This window comes from Schistocerca nitens, unplaced genomic scaffold (assembly GCF_023898315.1).
Source record: "Schistocerca nitens isolate TAMUIC-IGC-003100 unplaced genomic scaffold, iqSchNite1.1 HiC_scaffold_351, whole genome shotgun sequence".
NCBI classification, from domain to species: domain Eukaryota; kingdom Metazoa; phylum Arthropoda; class Insecta; order Orthoptera; family Acrididae; genus Schistocerca; species Schistocerca nitens.
Window position 1 is genome coordinate 2,226,486 of NW_026045885.1, and position 19,174 is coordinate 2,245,659.

Sequence of the window (19,174 nt, forward strand, 5' to 3'; positions counted from 1 at the left end):
ACTAATGGTGGCCAAAGTAGAGAGGATACAAAATATATGAAATGTAGACTGGCAATGGCAAGAAGAGCATTTCAGAGAAATTTGTTAACATTGAACATAGCTTTAAATGTGAGGAAGTCTTTCCTGGAACTATTTGTCTGGAGTGCAGCCATGTATGGAAGTGAAATATTGACCATCAACAGTTGGGAAAAAAAAGAGAAGATAAGCTTATGAAATGTGGTCCTACAGAAAATGTTGAAGACTAGGTGGGTGGATGATGTAACTAATAAGGTGGTACTGAACATATTTGGGGAGACAAATTTGGGGCTCAACTGGACCAAAAGAAGGGATGAGTTGATAGGACACATTTGGGGTCATCAAGGTGTCTCCAGTATGGTGGGGAGGGAAGCAAGGGGGAGGGGGCTGGTAATAATCTGGGAAGGGAACCAAGAATCAAGTGATGAATACAAGCATATTCAGAAGGATGTAGGTTGCATTAACATCGAGAGCTGTAACAAACCAGTCTTCGGACTCAAGACAAGAACAAGAAGAACAACAATGAAAACAACAACAACAACAACAACAACAACATGAGGAACTGAGATGCTTTTGAGGTACAATGAGTAAGTGGTCCACTTCTTACTTAACCAAAAGGATGCAAAGTACTGTGTCAGATAGAAGATTCAGCATGATAGCATCTTGAGTGGAGAGGGGACAAATTGCTACTGTTGTCCTGTAGGATTCAACTGCAGAACCACTCCTGTTCTTGTTTCATGTAACTGTTCTTCCACTTTACACTGGTAAAGCAGAAAGAGTACTGTTTTTGTATGATGCAAAAGTCATAATCCAAGCTACAACACCATGTCCCATAAATGAAATGTTAAAAGGTATCACTAACTGATTTGTAGTAAAAGCCTATCACATAGCTTATAAAAGGTACAATTCATTCAGTTATGTACAAGTTAAGAACATCATAGCAATCAAGAATATGGGACATCAGGCAAGATAACCTGCACAACCAGCTGTTGAAAATTCCTCAGTGCCCTTTTAATTTTAACTGGAAATCACATGTTATAGATGTTCAGTAACCCTCAGTTTCAGAAACTTTGCTCTCTGCATCATTTCAGACTTTTGTGAAGTAAGCTAATTTTGTGAAGCTTTCATCACCTGCTTCCATTCACTGGTGTCAAATGAAATAATTTTCTGGGTCAGTTCTATGCAATACACAATGTATTTCACAGACACGTGTAGTAAGAATATTATCCGATTTGTAGACAAGAAAGCTAATGCACATCTGTGTAGGAGCTCAATGCTAAGGTTTGCTGGTTTGAATCCTGGTGGTGGAGAAGAACTTTAATGTTAGTATTTGGCCGGCGAGGAGAGAAGAGGTGGAGGCATGAAGGTCTTGCAGACATTTGTGTGAAAGTCCTGCATTAAATTCCAAACACTACCACCATCACCTTGAACCAACACAAGCATGACAAGCTCTCGCAAAATTTATCCACAGAACATGTAAAAAATGGAACCAAACGAAACTTTGTGACACTTTCTCCTCACAGCACAGTCCACTCAGTCTGCGATCTGAGTGAGATGCCCCATTTTCCTCAACCTTCACTAACCAATATTTCCTACTCCAAGGAAGAAGAAATGTACAACTCAAGAACCTAGGTTCTTTTCTTTTTCTTTTTCTTTGTCTTTTTATTTTTATTTTTGCCAAGTATGGCACTATTATCAGTTTTAGTACTGCATTATGTTGTCAGAAAAGTGCACATTGGATGAGGTAACAGTAGAAACTGAACCCTAATATGTCAGCTGCCATAGGTACATTAGTAAAGATTTGTTAGGGAGCAGTATCTGACACCAGCACAGAAGAGGCAGTCATGACATTTTAATCACCACCTTGAAAAAATAAAATTACATAATTACTGTTTGATTGTCTCCAGGCAAATCTCTGCAGGCCTGATAAATTGTGTAGCATTTTCTGCATTTAAAGGAGGACAATGTTGCTACAACCCGAAATTTAGTGGAAGTGTATGACATTGTGTCATCACAGGATGCAATCATCAGATGCCACAGACACTTTCTGAGTTTTTTGTTTAAAAACTTTACAATCTGGATGACATCTGAAGTTCACTGAGGCTTTTTGCAGATGATGCTGTGGTTTATCGAGAGGTTGTAACAATGGAAAATTTTACTGAAATGCAGGAGGATCTGCAGCGAATTGACGCATGGTGCAGGGAATGGCAATTGAATCTCAATGTAGACAAGTGTAATGTGCTGCAAATACATAGAAAGAAAGAACCCTTACCATTTAGCTACAAAATAGCAGGTCAGCAACTGGAAGCAGTTAATTCCATAAATTATCTGGGAGTACACGTTAGGAGTGATCTAAAATGGAATGATCATATAAAGTTGATCGTCGGTAAAGCAGATGCCAGACAGACTCATTGGAAGAATCCTAAGGAAATGCAATCCGAAAACAAAGGAAGTAGGATACAGTACACTTGTTTGTCCACTGCTTGAATACTGCTCAGCAGTGTGGGATCCGTACCAGATAGGGTTGATAGAAGAGATAGAGAAGATCCACCTGAGAGCAGCGCACTTCGTTACAGGATCATTTAGTAATTGTGAATGCGTTACGGAGATGATAGATAAACTCCAGTGGAAGACTCTGCAGGAGAGACGCTCAGTAGCTCGGTACGGGCTTTTGTTGAAGTTTCGAGAACATACCTTCACCAAGGAGTCAAGCAGTATATTGCTCCCTCCTACGTATATCTCGTGAAGAGACCATGAGTATAAAATCAGAGAGATTAGAGCCCACACAGAAGCATACCGACAATCCTTCTTTCCATGAACAATACGAGACTGGAATAGAAGGGAGAACCGATAGAGGTACTCAGGGTACCCTCCGCCACACACCGTCAGGTGGCTTGCAGAGTATGGATGTGGATGTAGATGTAGATGTAGACCATAGCCTTGACAAACCATGTTGAGAAATGAAACTGCTTAAGCTGTGAAACCCTTTTATTCTTAGACACTATCAGTTTCAGAACACTTCCAGCTGCATCTTCAGTGAAAAAACAACCATGTAGAAAATAAATATTTCCAAATATAAGGTGAAACTACAATGAAACATGTACTCACTGGAGTTAAATGATTTATACAACTATTATAGGAAGATCCAGCACTCATTGTCAGTCCCATAAAATATGTTATCTCCAGGGATGTGTATGTTCTAGAAGTAATAAGACTGTGTTTTCATCCTGCTTCATTTGTTTTATGTAAGTATTCTCCACCCTAAGGAGGAATTTGCACAATGCCCTGATGAATAGGAAGGAGACTTAAGAGGCAGTTGCCAAATGTTACTGTGTAAATCAGAAAACACTATTGTGTGCTACCTAGGTGACAGTGTACTGGCTAAAGACTTTTGACCACTATAATACCAGTATGTCAAGGAATCTGTACTGCCATATATGGAGTCCCATTAAAACCTAGAATAAAAATTGATTCTGTAAGAAACAGGTGTAATCCATGACCTGAATGGTTGGCTAGCAACAAATAACTTTCACACAGTATGAAAATGACGATCTAATTACATAGATATAAATCTACTAATCAAGTGGTGGCAGAAAATGCACATAAAAGAAGGTTGTAATTAGACAAGCTTTTGAAGCCAGTAGCTCCTCCTTCAGGCAGAACAGTTGAAGGGGAAGGAAGATGGCTTAAGGGAAAGGACTAGAGAGGTCTAGAAAGTTGGTTGGTTGGTTTGAGGATTAAAGGGACCAAACTGCAGAGGTCATCGGTCCCTTGTTTCATAAACACACAGAGCACAGGGAAACCATCCATTAGTCATTCGAAGCACAAGATAAAAATTCCAGGGGAAGAAAATCCCCAAGGTCAATAATAAAGAAACATGGAAAACGGAGCACAGCAACAAAAACAACACAGAGAAGAAAGGCAGAAGGAAGTAAAACTGTACAGCAGAGGAATGAGGCTGGCAGATCACGATAATAATAGGATGAGCCAGCCACACTGCAACATGTTAAAACCCCCAGCCTGAAAGTTTAGGGTGGAGTCGGATGACAACACAAAACTAAGTAAAATATACAGCTCAAAAGAGGGTGACGCAATAAAATTAGAGGGACCTATAGAAGCCACTTGCTCGAATAAAACTTGAAACACGATCTGCCATAGAGACATTCTCACCTAAAAGAGATAATAAATCACACTGGAGATTAAAAGTTTGCCTGAGGGCGATTAAAAGAGGACAGTCCAACAATATATGGACCACCATCATATTCGCACCACAACGACAATGAGGGGGGTCCGCTCGACGCAGCAGATGACCATGCGTCAGCCAAGAGTGGCCAATGTGGAGCCTACACAGAACAACAGAATCCCTGCGAGAGGCCCGCATGAAGGAACCCCACACACTCGTGGTCTCCTTTACATGCCGCAGCTTGTTGGGTGCAGACAGAGTGCGCCATTCGTCTCCCCACAACCCAAAGACCCGACGGTGCAAAACCGTTCGGAGATCAGTTGACGGGAGGCCGATCTCCAACGGCAGTTTGTGGGTAGCCTCTTTGGCTAACTTGTCGGCAAGTTCGTTTCCCGCGATCCCAAAGTGTCCCGGGGTCCATATGAACACCACCGAACGACCACGCTGTTCAAGAGTGTGAATGGACCCCTGGATGGCACCAACAATGGGATGGCGTGGGTAGCACTGGTCAAGAGCCTGCAGACCACTGAGCGAGTCACTGCAAATGACAAAAGACTCTCCAGTGCTGGTACGAACATGCTCAAGGGCACGAAAAATGGCTGTCAGTTCTGCGGTGTAAACACTGCAGCCTTCCGGCAAGGAGCGCTGGTCGACATAGTCCGCATGAGCGTAAGCGTACCCCACACGGCCATCAACCATCGAGATAACCTCTGAGGCATGGTATGCGCCTAGGAGAGCAAGGAACTGGCGGCGCAAGACTGCAGGAGGAACTGAATCTTTTGGCCATCGGGAAAGTTCCAGCCGAAGCTGCGGCCGACGAATACACCAAGGTGGTCTATGTGGGCGGACCTGGAAAGCAGATGGAAGAGGCAAACACTCGAGTTCATTAAGGAACGACCAAACACAGATCCAATCGTATGGCCTGATCGCGGCCGCCGGTGTGGGAGATGGACTGCCGCATTAGCGAAAAGGAGATGATGATAGGGTGACGGGGCGAACAATGGACGTGGGCAACGTAGTTGGCTAACAGCTGTTGACGCCGAATACGAAGTGGAGGAACCCCAGCCTCAGCAAGGAGGCTATTAACAGGGCTGGTGCAGAATGCTCCTGTCGCCTGTCGAATCCCACAGTGGTGAACTGGGTCCAGCAGTTGCAACGCTGAGGGCGACGCTGAGCCATACGCCACACTCCCATAATCCAGTCGAGACAGCACGAGGGCATTGTAGAGCTGCAGCAGCGTATTACGATCTGCACCCCACGTTGTGTTGCTGAGGCAGCGGAGGGCATTCAGATGCCGCCAGCACTGACGCTTGAGCTGACGAATATGTGGAAGCCAAGTAAGACGGGCATCGAACAGCAATCCCAGAAAACGTTAAGTGTCAACAACCCTGAGCATGGCATCCTGAAGATAGAGCTCAGGGTGGGGATGGACAGTGCGACGCCGACAAAAGTGCATAACACAAGTCTTCGCAGGAGAAAATTGAAACCCATGGGCTAGGGCCCACGCCTGCGCCTTGCGTATGGCTCCCTGCAACCGACGTTCTGCAACACTAATGGTGGAGGAGCTGAAAAAGATGCAGAAATCGTCAGCATATAACGTGGGTGAGACAGACGACCCTACTGCTGCTGCAAGGCCATTAGTGGCCACAAGGAAAAGGGGCACGCTCAATACAGAGCCCTGTGGAATGCCGTTCTCCTGGATATGAAGTGAACTATGGGATATGCCAATTAAAACGCGGAATGTCCGAATAGATAAAAAATTCTGAATAAAAATGGGGGGAGAGCCCCAGAGACCCCACCCGTGCAACGTGGCGAGAATATGGTGCCGCCACGTCGTGTCATATGCTCTGGAGAGATCGAAAAAGATGGAGATGAGGTGTTGGCGCCTGGAAAAAGCAGTGCGGATTGCAGACTCAAGAAAGACCAAAGTATCGGCGGTGGAACGGCCCTGACGGAAGCCGCTCTGGCACGGAGCCAGAAGACCCCCGAGACTCGAGCAGCCAACACAGCCGTCGACTCACCATGCGTTCCAATAGCTTGCACAGAGTATTTGGCAAGCTGATGGGCCGATAGCTATCCACATTAAGCGGGTCCTTACCAGGCTTCAGCACCGGAATGACGGTACTCTCCCGCCACTGCGACGGAAAGACCCCATCGCCCCATATGCGGTTGAAGATGGCAAGAACACACCGCTGATTGTCCAGGGACAGGTGTTTGAGCATCTGATTGTGGATGCCATCTGGCCCAGAGGCTGTATCGGGGCACTATGCCAGGGCGCTCTGGAGTTCCCACAAACTGAATGGGGCATTATACGCCTCAGGGTGGCGAGAAGCAAAAGAAATCAGTGTGCCTTCCTCCCAGCGTTTGAGCGCGCGAAACGCAGGCGGGTAATTCCCCGACGCAGAGGCCCGAACATAGTGCTGTGCGAAATGCTCGGCGATTGCATCGGCATCGGTGGATACCGTCCCGTTGAGGGTAAGCCGTGCGACACCTGTAGAGTGCTGCAATCCAAAGATGCACCGAATCTTCATCCACACCTGGGAGGGTGAAGTACGGGAGCCAATAGTGGAAATGTACCTCTCCCAGCACTCCTGTTTCCGCCTTTTGATGAGCCGCCGTGCCTGAGCACGGAGACGTTTGAAAAAAAATGAGGTTCTCCAAAGATGGGTGCCGCTTATGTCTCTAAAGAGCCCACTGACGTTCTTTAATGGCTTCAGCGACCTCTGGAGACCACCAAGGCACTGACTTTCGCCGGGGCCACCCTAACGAACGAGGAATGGTACGTTCCGCAGCGGAAGCAATCGCTTCAGTCAGGGTCTCAACCGCCACATCGATGGTACCGTGGGGGAGAGAGTCAACAGTGGCAGCAGAGGAGAACGTTTCCCAGTTTGCCTTGCTAAATGCCCATCTAGGCAAGTGTTCATGGGAGCGACACTGGGGTAGTGAAAGGAAGATTGGAAAATGGTCACTACCACACAAGTCGTCATGGACTCTCCAGTGGACCGATGGTACAAGCCCTGGACTGCAAAACGACAGATCTATGGCCGAGAACGTGCCATGCGCCACACTGAAATGTGTGGCTGCGCCAGTGTTTAAGAGGCAGAGGTCGAGTTGGGAGAGGAGATTCTCGACATCTCTGCCTCGGCCAGTAATCTTCGTTCCACCCCACAGGGGATTGTGGGCGTTAAAATCCCCCAGGAGAAGAAAAGGCGTGGGAAGTTGGGTGACAAGTGCAGCCAATTCGGTCAGGGAGACTGTACCACCTGGAGGGAGATAGAAACTGCAGACGGTTATGTCCTGGGTAGTCCTTACGCGGACAGCCACAGCTTCCGATGATGTTTGAAGGGGCACAGGAGCACTATATACAGAGGTTAGGACATACACGCAGGCTCCACCTGACACACAATTGTAACTGCTACAGTTGCAGTACTAACCCCTGTATCCACGAAGGACAGGGGTCCGCATTGCCGGGAACCAGGTTTCCTGGGGGGCAATGCAGGAAGCAGGTGTTATGCTTAGAAGCTGACGTAACTCGGGTAGATGGCTAAAATAACCGCCACAATTCCACTGGAGGATTGTACAAAGCGTGTCCTGTAGGGGCATGCAGGCACTGAAAAATCGAATTACTTCGCAGGGTCACATGCTGCCATCGACAGAGTTGGACGTCGCTACGTCCTTCGTTTCTGAGAAGACGGCGAGATCTAGGTCATCAGGGGACGCAAAGAGCTCGACCTCATCCTCAGATGCTGAGCTGACAGGAAGCGGTGGCGCTGGAACCACTGGGTCCTTAGGCTTCTTAGAGAGCTTCCTCTTCTCTCTCTTGTTTTTTGGAGGAGGGTTTACATGCTGGGAGGGCTTTCCTGACGCATTATCAGGAACAGACGAAGCGTGTGAAGCCCTTCGACCAGCAGCTGGTGGCTTCTTCAGCCACTGGCTAGTGTCTTGTGAGACACTGTGGAACTCCTTGGAAGAGACTCCCCCAAGGGATCCCTTCCGAACAAGTGAGGCTGGAGGAGGCCCGTGCGTCCCCGGCTGAGAAGCCCGAGAGGGCTGTCGCCTCTCTGGCTGAGAAGCCCGAGAGGGCTGTCGCCTCTCCGGCTGAGAAGCCCGAGAGGGCTGTCGCCTCTCCGGCTGAGAAGCCCGAGAGGGCTGTCGCCTCTCCGGCTGAGAAGCCCGAGAGGGCTGTCGCCTCTCCGGCTGAGAAGCCCGAGAGGGCTGTCGCCTCTCCGGCTGAGAAGCCCGAGAGGGCTGTCGCCTCTCCGGCTGAGAAGCCCGAGAGGGCTGTCGCCTCTCCGGCTGAGAAGCCCGAGAGGGCTGTCGCCTCTCCAGCTGAGAGGTGGGGACTGACGTCCCCAGTTGTTCGGGGCGCACTGCTCCCAAATGGTTCAAATGGCTCTGAGCACTATGGGACTCAACTGCTGTGGTTATCAGTCCCCTAGAACTTAGAACTACTTAAACCTAACTAACCTAAGGACATCACACACATCCATGCCCAAGGCAGGATTCGAACCTGCGACCGTAGCAGTCGCACGGTTCCAGACTGCGCGCCTAGAACCGCGAGACCACCGCGGCCGGCGCACTGCTCCCAAACTGGGTGTGTTGGGAGCAGTGGAGGAGAGAGTGGCCCCCACCTGTGGTGGGGCAGGTGTAACGTGACTGTTCAGTGGACCAACTGTGAGAGGAATCTTTGCAGGAACTGGTGGCGGCAGTGTTACAGCAGCATAACTCCTCAACATAGGTGTGGGGTTGAGCGGTTCTAATTTCTTCCTCGCCTCTTGGTGAGTTAAACGGTCCAGGGTCTTAATTTCTTGTATCTTCCGCTCTCATTGGTAGACTGCACAGTCTGGTGAGCAGGGAGAATGATGCTCCCCACAGTTAACGCAGGTGGGAGGCGGAGCACACGGAGCATTGGGATGAGAAGGTCGTCCACAATCTCGACACGTGGGGCTGGCAGTGCATCTGGAGGACATGTGTCCTAATTTCCAGCACTGGAAGCATCGCATAGGGGGCGGGACATAGAGCTTGACATCACAACGGTAGATCATGACCTTGACCTTCTCAGGCAAGCAGTCGCCCTCAAAGGCCAGGATGAAAGCACCAGTAGCGATCCTATTATCCTTGGGTCCCCTAAAGACACGACGAACAAAGTGTACACCTCATCGTGCCAAGTTCTCCCGTAGCTCGTCATCAGACTGTAGCAGAAGATCTTTATGAAAGATAATCCCCTGGACCAAATTTAGTGACTTATGGGGAGTGACGGTGACGGGTATGTCACCAAGCTTCGCACAGGTGAGTAACGCCTTTGACTGTGCAGAGGAAGCTGCTTGTATCAAAATGGCCTCGCTCCGCATTTTGGAAAGAGAAGCCACTTCCCCAAACTTATCTTCAAGTTGGGTCACAAAGAACAGAGGCTTCGTCCCCAAAAATGAATCCCCATCAGTTCTGCTGCACACAAGGTATCGCGGTGAATATGGCTCCTGTCTGTCCGCAGCCCTGCGTCCCTCCCGGGGCGTGGCTAGGGAAGGGAACGATTTGGGGTCATATGCCACAGCATTAAAGTCGACTTTACCGTGCTTAGAGACGTTGGTGGTCGTGCGACCACCGGATTGAGACTTTACCCGCTTCATTGTGGGGTATCCGCCCCGATGCCCCCACTCCGACCAGGGGCTCTCCCCACGGGCACCACCCAGCCACAGCAAAGGCCACCTGGCAGGATGGCTGTTGCCGGGAGTCCTGATGCCCCAGACAGACGGGCATCTACTCCTTGGCTTACGTGGGGAGGTGTCAGCTCAGGCATCGGCAGTACGATCCCTGTGTTGTCAGGGGGCTACAACCTAGAGGGTACATGACGACCCCACCACAACGGGCTGGCTACTGTGCTGGATTTTGGGTGCCATGGGTAGTCCATAGTGATCATGGGTGCAGATGGTGACTCACTAAGGGCGTAACTTACACAATCCATCAGCTGTGTAAGCCCAAAATGAGGGATGGAGGGTGCAGTTACGACGCCAAGACGATAACGACTGCCAAGGTCTTAGGGCACAGAGGATGCATGGTGCACCACGTAAGGTGACCTTCCCCAAAAGGCTCGTACTTCTGTTGAATTTGGAAAAAAGGAGGTCAAACCCCCAATGGGGACCATCACATTAAAGGCCGAAACAGTTGGGACTCCTTTTAGTCGCCTCTTACGACAGGCAGGAATACCACGGGCCTATTCTAACCCCTGAACCCGCAGGGGAGGAGAGGTCTAGAAAAAAAGGTAGATTTTGGGAAGGTCAACTGGAACTGTGGGTCAGGAGAGACTTATCACACAGGGTGAGAAGGAAAGACTGATTGCTGGGGACTGCATTGTACGAGATTTAAAAATTTTGGAGCTGAAAGGTGGAAGACTGGATAATATGCAAGATGCAGATTACTGATTAAACATCACACATGAGTTAATAAGAGTGAAAAGATAAGTGGATTGTATGTAACAGAGGTCAGATGGTGCAGTGAAAAATAGACAGGTAAGACAATGAAAGATGTAGAAAACTAAAACTGAGTGACAGAAGGAGAACTTACTGTGAAGAAATGCCAAGACAGAAGAAATTAACGTAAATTAATGCCAGGTGGGTGGTAAGAACCAAGGACATGTTTTGGCACTAGTTTCCCCCTCCAGAAATCTGAGAAACTGTTGCTTGGGGGAAGATTCGGAACAGTACATGTGGTGAAACAGGCACCGAGGTCACAACTGTGATGTTCTAGCACATGCTCTGCAACACTATATTGTGTGTTGTCAGTATACACCCTCTACCTACTCCCATTCATCCTAATTGATAATTTGTTGATAAAAGGCCGAACAGTGTTTATGTAACAGTTTGTGTATGACATGTGTCGGCTGGAACAGTTGATGGTAGGAGGGTGCATGTGGCATGGTACATCTTGCATTGGGGCAGTTTAAGGGTAGGAGCCATTGGGTAGGGAGATGGGTGCAAAAGGAGCACAGGGTCTGACAAGAATATTGCAGATATTGGGAGGGTGGCAAAAAGCTGTTCTAGGTGTGGAGAACAAAATTTTACATACAATGGATCTCATTTCAGGACCTGAGAAATTGTATTAGAACACATTATATTAGCCCACATAGAGAGCGCGCGCGCACGCCCACACACACACACACACACACACACACACACACAGTCTCTGGCTGCTATAGTGTGAAGAACACTTACTGAAAAAGCCCACCAAACTGAAGCACATAATCCACACACCACCACACAGTGCATGGTGAAGGCACATTGCACCACTTCCAGTCATTACCCCAAAAGTAAGGAGCATAGAAAGCAGGGTAAACATGGATTCATGACCAATAAAACAAGCAAAGATGCAAACATCATCAGGTAAGTTGATGCAGAGTGTTCTTTGGAAGTGCCATTGTGTGTTGCTATCAGATTATAACGATAAGGAGAAAACACATACTGGTGAAATCTCCAAATGAGGTAATGCGAGACTGTCAGGGTGAAGTGTCACAAGAAGCTTAATGAGGTCATATTTTTGCTCAATGACAATGTATCAGCTCATTCTGTACAGAACAGACATGTCGTCTCTTTCAGCTAACAAATTTTGCCTCATCCTCATATTCTCCATTTAGTGATTTTTTCCTGACATAGAAACCATTGGGTGGCAGCGATTTTTCAAATGGAACGGAGTCAATTTTTAGGGTGGAACATTTTCTGAACAATCAAAATGCAGACTTCTACAACTGAGGTATCTGTCAAGGAATATGTAATTCGAAAAAATATGTTGCATCAACCTTTCTGACTAAACACAAAAAAAAAGCCTTGTTCTATAATCAGTTCAGCACTGTAACCCAAGTAAGTTACTGTACATGCACAATTGTGTATGTACAAATTCGTTACAACAACATAGTCAAATTGTTGCTGGCTACTCTTGTGGACAGTATACAAGGATTCTCTGAATCCGAATACAGCAGATTAAGTGACAAATCAAAGAAGACTATACCATAAAGTAATTGTCTACTGTTGAAACTACGGATGTCGGAGAAAAAAATTCTGCAGACGAATGGATTCCAAGTAAGTAAGATGCTGCTGCTTCAGATGCTGAACATGTTGTTTGCACTTTCAGTGATCAATAAGTCAAAAGAGATGAGCAATAATAGTAGGAATGACACTGGTAGAGCTGATTAAGACACTAAAGCTATTGTGTCTTCTTCAGACTCAATGTGGTAAATATAGAACCAAGAAGAGTATAGTTTTTGAGGGAATAATTAGAATGTTACAACCACTTCCCCATACCATAGAGCAAATGGCAGTTCTGCTTACAAATGGCATATTCTAGAAGTTTGTGTCAGTGTTCTGTGATCCATTTTACATTTTCTAACGGCAACTCCCCCTCATTCTTTCATCATCACAGATGCTGGCATGAAACTGGACTGCACAAATTTACTGGTTTCATTTCTGAATGGCTTCTTGAACCAAACTTTTTTGTCATTATGCACAGTTGACCTGCACAGTTGACCTGCACAGTACATTTTCTGGATTTGAAGATGTGTGTTCTTCGTGGCTTAAAAAATTTCTCTGCAGAAAATCGCATTCTGTCTGCTGTCATGTGCTGTCTTTTCATTTGCATTCCTTCTTTTTTGGGACAGAGCCAATCAAATTAACCTGATCAGAAATTGTTTTACAGCATGTAATAATCAAAAACCATTTAGTTTATCTATTTGTAATGTTTACAGTGTAACCACCGGTGTTTTTTCAATTTTCAGTACAAGGAATATTCTTAAATATGCATTAGTCCCTAATCATGATCATAGAAATAGAGACAGAACCTGTTGGCCTTTCAGTTCAGCACTTTGGCGTGCAGTTGTTTTGGTGGCTGTCTGCTCTACTTCACACCTGAAATGCGTGATATCACTATGGTGATGGGAGAGGGCACATGCAGAAGTCCGTCACTAACTGGAGTTTACATGGTCACTTTGTGAGAAGAATGTTGTTTCAGCTGTCTATTCCAATCTCATTGGAGATATAATAACTCTCTCTGCTTTATAATAGTTCTCTGACCCCAACCAAAAAAAAAATTAGGAAAATCTGAATGTAACTAGCTTCTTGTGAACATACAACTTGACTGATTAATGTGTGCGCACTGAATAATTTATCAACTGGGTTTCTGTATGTATCTACATGTATTGTCAGCTTTCTTATCTTGAAATTCTACTTCAGTATGAGAACCAACTGGATTTAGATGACCATTTCAAGGTCAGAAGTGTGTACTTATATTTACCACTGAACTAGCTCAACAGCTTGACTTAGTGGCAAGTTTGGTGGCTTCAAATGTGACCACTAACTAGGCTGCAGACTGAGTTAGGTTTGTATCGCCAATACGCATTCTCAGTCAAAGATAAGGCAACATGCTGCAAACTTACATGATGTCCAAAACCCCTGGATCAGTTCCAACCACATTTGGCACACCAACAACAAGCCTCACAGGTATTTGCAGTGTGGGTGTTAGAAACCCCTAGCTGACACTGAGGCTGAGATGTGGGCAGATAGCACAGCTGGCATGTCATGTCTGTGTAGTATCAGTCTCTCTATTCAATTCTTTGGCTGCTGGAGGGGCAGTACATGGGCAGGCAGCGGCAGGGGGGATGAGATGGAGAGAGGGAAAGGAGGTGTTGTGGAAGAAATGTACATGTAGAGGTTTGAGTGTAAGGTGGTCGAAGTTGTTTTTTTTTTTTTTTTTTTTTTTTAGGGCGCACAACTTCAACGGTCATTAGTGCCCAGACTACGTGAGGAATGCACCGCAAGTCACAAGTTTAAAACAGCAACGAAATGGAAAACACGATAAAAGACAGACTGATGACAGGCATAGGATTAAAAAAGGAAAACAGCAGAATCAAATGTCCTTTGAGAGGGTTGTCAAATTGATAAAATGAAGAACGCGAGCAGCTGCTCGTGGGTCATCCGCTAAAATGACTTCTACAGTACATGGCAGGCCAAGATCAAGACGCAGGGTGTTAAAATCCGGACAGACCGTTAAAATGTGGCGGACCGTCAGCAATTGCCCACATGGGCAGAACGGCGCCGGCACAGCCCTCAGCAGATGACGATGGCTGAACCGGCAGTGGCCAATTCGTAACCAGGCCAAAACGACCTCCTCCCGCCGAGAAGGGCGTGAGGAGGACGTCCAGGCCACGGGAAGAGGTTTCAGGGCCCTAAGTTTGTTGTCTGTAAGTGCAGCCCAATCGGCATGCCACTGCGATAAAATGCGCCGACAAATTACCCTCCTACAATCTGACGAAGGGACACAACAAGAAGCTGTCCGAGGCTGGAGGACCACAGCCTTGGCCACGGCATCTGCAGCTTCGTTCCCAGGGATACCGACATGGCCAGGAACCCGCATAAAGCTAACCGGAGAACCGACGTCCACCAGCTGCTGAAGAGAGCGTTGGATCCGGTGCACGAAAGGGTGAACCAGGTACGGATCACTGAGGCTCTGGATAGCGCTCAGGGAATTGGAGCAGATGACATATGCAGAATGTCGGTGGCGGCAGATGTAAAGGACAGCCTGGTAGATGGCAATGAGCTCAGCTGTGAAGACCGAACAAAGGCCATGGAGCCGGTATTCGAAACTTTGTGCCCCGACAATAAAAGAACACCCGACCCCGTCAGTGGTCTTAGAGCCATCTGTATAAATGAAGGTCATATTAATGAACTTCGAACGCAGTTCGATAAAACGGGAGTGGTAGACCGAACCGGGGGTAACTTCCTTCGGGAGCGAGCAGAGGTCAAGGTGGACACGAACCTGAGCCTGGAGCCAAGGTGGCGTGTGGCTCTCGCCCACTCGAAAGGTTGCAGGGAGTGAAAACTTAAGGTGTTAAAGGAGGCGACGAAAGCAAACTCCAGGGGGTAGCAGGGCAGAGACATACAACCCGTATTGACTGTCGAGAGAGTCATCAAAAAAGGAACGTTAAGACGGGTGGTCGGGCATTGCCAGTAGCCGACAGGCATACCGACAAAGCAGTATATCGCGCCGGTATGTGAGTGGCAACTCACCAGCGTCAGCATGAAGACTCTCGACGGGACTAGTATAAAACGCTCCGATCGCAAGTCGTAAACCCCGATGGTGTATGGAGTTGAGGCGGCGTAAGATGGATGGCCGTGCAGACGAGTATACGAAGCTCCCATAATCCAGCTTGGAGCGGACGATCGACCAATATAGGCGAAGTAGGACGGTTCAATCCGTGCCCCACGACATACCACTGAGAACACGGAGGATATTTAGAGAACGGGTACAACGGGCAGCCAAATATGACACATGTGGAGACCAACTACGTTTCCTGTCAAATTTAAGACCTAAAAATTTTGTTGTCTCCACGAATGGGAGAGCAACGGGACCGAGTCGTAAGGATGGTGGGAAACACTCTTTGCAGTGCCAGAAGGTAATACAGACCGTCTTCTCAGCAGAAAAACGGAAGCCATTGGCGACACTCCACGAGCAAAGACGGTCAAGAGAACGCAGAAGATAGCGCTCCAGTAAACACGTACGCTGCGCGCTGCAATAGATGGTAAAATTGTCCACGAAAAGGGAGCCTGATACATCAGCTGGGAGGCAATCCATTATCGGATTGATCGCTATGGCGAAGAGAGCGACGCTCAAAACTGAGCCCTGTGGCACCCCATTCTCCTGGCGAAAGGTGTCGGACAGGACAGAACCCACACGTACCCTGAACTGTCGATTAATTAAAAAGGAACGAATAAAAAGAGGGAGTCGACCGCGTAGGCCCCATGTATGCATGGTGCAGAGAATGCCCGTCCTCCAACAGGTGTCGTAAGCCTTCTCCAAATCAAAGAACACAGCCGCGATCGGGCGCTTCCACAAGAAGTTATTCATAACGAAGGTCGACAAGGTAACCAGATGGTCAACAGCAGAGCGGTGCCTACGAAATCCACATTGTACATTGGTAAGTAGGCGTCGAGACTCGAGCAGTCAAACCAATCGAGAGTTAACCATTCGCTCCATCACTTTACAGACACAGCTGGTAAGCGAGATGGGTCGATAACTGGAGGGCAAGTGCTTGTCCTTCCCCGGCTTAGGAATCGGGACAACAATAGACTCGCGCCAGCATGCGGGAACATGTCCCTCAATCCAGATGCGATTGTAAGTACGAAGAAGAAAACCTTTACCCGCAGGAGAAAGGTTCTTCAGCATCTGAATATGAATAGAATCAGGCCCTGGAGCGGAGGGCCGTGATCGGCCAAGTGCGTTTTCGAGTTCCCGCATGGTGAATGGGGCATTATAACTTTCACGATTCGAGGAGCGGAAGTTAGGTGGCCTAGCCTCCTCTTCCTGTTTGCGGGGGAGGAAGGCAGGGTGGTAATGAGCGGAGCTCGAAACCTCTGCGAAAAAGCGGCCGAAGGCATTGGAGACAGCCTCAGGGGCCACAAGGACGTCATTTGCGACCGTCAAGCCAGAAACTGGTGAGTGGTCCTTAGTGCCAGATACCCGGCGCAGGCTACCCCAGACAACAGAAGGAGGAGTAAAACTATTGAAGGTGCTTGTGAAAGCAGCCCAGCTGGCTTTCTTGCCTTCTTGCTTTCTTTAATAATACGACGACACTGTGCACGTAATCGTTTATAATTGATACAATTCGCCACTGTAGGGTGGCGGTGAAAGGTGCGTAAAGCACGTCGACGAGCACGTAAAGCTTCTCTACACGCTGCGGTCCACCAGGGGACCGTCACGCGATGTGGAGAAGAAGTAGGGTGAGGGATGGAATATTCAGCAGCAGTGAGAATGACTTCTGTGAGGTGTGCGACCTGACTATCGCAGCTTGTGAATGTTTGATCCTGAAAGGTCGCCCTTGAAGAGAAGAGCCCCCAGTCTGCTTTGGAGATGTTCCATCTAGATGAGCACGGAGAGGGGGTATGCTGCAGGAGATGGATAACACACGGGAAGTGGTCGCTCGAATATGTATCAGAAAGTGCATACCACTCAAACCGGCGTGCAAGTTGGGGAGTACATATAGAGAGATCTAAATGGGAATAGGTATGAGATGTGTCCGAAAGAAAAGTACGGGCGCCAGTATTGAGGCAGACAAGATTGAGCTGGTTGAAAAGGTCTGCTAACAGGGAGCCCCTCGGGCAGGATGCTGGAGAGCCCCAAAGGGGATGGTGGGCATTGAAGTCTCCAGTTAACAAAAATGGTGCAGGTAGCTGAGCAGTAAGTTGCATCATGTCTGCCCTGGTAACGGCAGACGACGAAGGAGTGTAAACGGTACAAACGGAAAATGTAAAAGTGGGGAGAGTAATGCGGATGGCAACTGCCTGCAGGCCAGTGTGCAACGTGATGGGATCGTAGTAAATATCATCCCGGACCAGCAACATAACCCCTCCATGAACCGGGATACCTACCACAGGGGGTAGGTCAAAACGCACAGAGGTGTAGTGTGCCAAGGCAATTTGATCGCGTGGGCGTAGCTTCGTTTCCTGGAGGGCTACGTGGAGCGGACGGTGCAAGCGGAGCAGCAACTTCAAGTCCTCTCGGTTGGAGCGAATGCTGTGAATATTCCAGTGAATAAGTGCCATCGTAAGAAAAAAAAAAAAAAAAAAAAAAAAGATGAATGAAGGGGTCACCTCGAACCTCGAAGGCCGCTGAGGGCCTAGCTTCGAGCGAGCACTGCCGCCGCTATCAGTAGGCGGACAGTCATCGTCCATTGGGTCTATAGGTTCATCGGCCATCTTGGGAGGATGGCCGGGAGGGGGAGCTTCCTCGCCGGTGAACGGCCAGATGTTCGGCTACCAGCGGTGCGGCCAGGCAAAATGGCAACCGCTGGGTGGCGCAGGAGAAGAAATGCGCCATGGTGGAGAAGTAGAACTGTGCTTCCTATGTGCCTTCTTGGAAGGTCGTTTGGCGGAAGTACCGGTCGAAGGCTGGGAGGTCGAGGTACGGAGGAAGTCTGCACGGGACGGTTCCTTCTTGAAGGCCCGTGCATCTGACTTCTGGGTCTTCATCTTAGCAGAAGCTGATGAAGGGGCTGGTGTCTGTGGGGTGATGGGAGAAAGAGGAGACGTCGACCGCGCGATCTTAGCACTGGCCGAACGGACGACCGTGGTGCTGAAGGTCAGATCACATGTCTGGGTTGCCACCTCCCTGGTAGTCTGAGGAGAGGCGAGGACAGTACTGTATTTCCCCGCTGGGAGCAGCGTGGGCTTCCTACTAGCCAATAGCTTGCGTGCAGCCGAGGTGGACACTTTCTCTTTGACCCGAATTTCTTGGATACAGCGTTCTTCCTTATAGACAGGACAGTCACGGGAGGATGCAGCATGGTCACCCTGACAGTTCACACAACGAGGAGACGGAGGTGAACAGTCACCCTCATGGGCATCCCTGCCACAAGTGACACATTTAGCCGCATTGGAACAAGACTGTCGAGTGTGATTAAAACGCTGACACTGGTAGCAGCGCGTAGGTGTCGGGACATAGGGGCGAACTGAAATGACCTCGTAGACCGCCTTGATGCGCGATGTTAGCTTAACACTATCGAAGGTCAAGAAAAGTGTCCGGGTCAGTACAATGTCATTGTTGACCTTTTTCATGACCCTATGGACAGCCGTCACGCCCTGCTCAGCGAGGAAAGATTGAATCTCCTCGTCAGTCAAGCCGTTGAGGGATCGAGTATAGACCACACCACGAGATGAATTCAAAGTTCGGTGAGCCTCTACCCTGACAGGGAATGTGTACCGGAGTGTGGCTCGAAGCAGTTTTTGTGCCTGAAAGGCGCTCTCAGTTTCGGGTAATAAGGTACCGTTACGCAACCTGGTACAAGATTTGACAGATCTGGCTATGGCATCGATGCCCTTCTGGATAACGAAAGGGTTGACAGAGGAAAAATCCTTTCCGTCCGCAGATCGAGAAACGACGAGGAACTGTGGGGCAGGCGGTAGTACTTTTGTCACTGGTAGCTGGTCAAGTTTCCGTTTT